Source organism: Phaethon lepturus, unplaced genomic scaffold (assembly GCF_000687285.1).
Source record: "Phaethon lepturus isolate BGI_N335 unplaced genomic scaffold, ASM68728v1 scaffold26521, whole genome shotgun sequence".
NCBI classification, from domain to species: domain Eukaryota; kingdom Metazoa; phylum Chordata; class Aves; order Phaethontiformes; family Phaethontidae; genus Phaethon; species Phaethon lepturus.
The window spans coordinates 3,414-4,673 of record NW_010518878.1 but is presented as its reverse complement, the minus strand read 5'-3'; positions in this window follow the sequence as shown (position 1 = coordinate 4,673).

Genomic DNA, 1,260 nt, shown 5'->3' with positions numbered 1-1,260 from the left:
CCGGGAGCGAGCGGGGGCCCCTGCCGTTCCCCCTTCCCGGTGCCACGTCTTCCCAAATCACTTGAAACCCACCAGCTTTGGAGCTTGTAACACGGGGCCTGTCGGGGAGGGAGGGAGCCGTGGGAAGCCGTGCGCCCTCCCGCCGGCCGTGGTTCATGTGCTGGGAGAGGGGCGAGGAGGAAGAGGCGCCCGGTGAAGCAGAGCAGGGGTGACCCCAACCGCACGCTCGGACTGCGCGGTCTGCAGGAAATAAATAACCCATTTTCGACGGATGGCTCCAGCTCGTTGGGGAAACGAAGCGTTACTGGGTCGCTCTTTCTATATATTTTTGTAGAACGGGGTGGGAGAGCAGATGGGAGATGCCTGCGGAAGTTGTTTATTTTTAACCCTGTAGAAAGTTTTGGGTTGTTTTGGGGTTTGGTTTTTGGCCTTTAAAAAAAAAACGGTCCTTGCTTTTGATGTTTATGCTGCCTACCTGTAAATCCAGATGTACTTAAGTGGCTGAAATCCTTGTTCTTAAATCAGATACACATTATAGTTTTGAACTATATATATAGTAAATATATATATATATGCCTAACCCAGCAAAAAAAAAAAAAAAGTATTTGGGGGTGGGGAAATGCATTGTTCGTTGAAATGAATCACAATTGGGGGATAAAATTGTGTTTCTGAGTGCCTCAAGATATGAATTGTTTTCATTTTTTTAAATAATTTTATACAAGTGTCAAAACAGCTGGCTGGATTATTTGGAATTTTTAAATAATCCTAACTTTTTTAAAGTAGATTTTGAGAACTGTCCTGTATATAACAGTAATGTAGCAATAAATGTGACATTTTATAACAATATTACTTTTTTTCCCCATATCTGTCTTTCAGATGTTGTATACCTATGAATGAAAAGTTGTAATAAAGGTTTTACCTTGTACTAAAAGGGTGTATGAGAGCATTATGAAAAAAAAAAAAAAAAAAAAAGACAAGACAGGTTTTCAGACACCGTCCACTTGCTCTCAGTCCCTGAGCTCTGAGCACGGGTCCTACCCACCCGAGCGGGCACTGTGGCACAGCCTGAGCTCACGCGCTGCGAGTGCTGCTGACCCCCCTGCACGCGGCCTCCAGTGAAGGTTTCCAGCGCTGCCCATCACCGTGGGATCTGGGCACCTTCCCCAGCAGCCATCAGAAACGCCTTGGCAGACATGCAGGTGCTGGGGTCTCCTCCGCCGCCTCCCCGAGGTGCCGTTCTCACGGGGCAGCGTGCAGCCC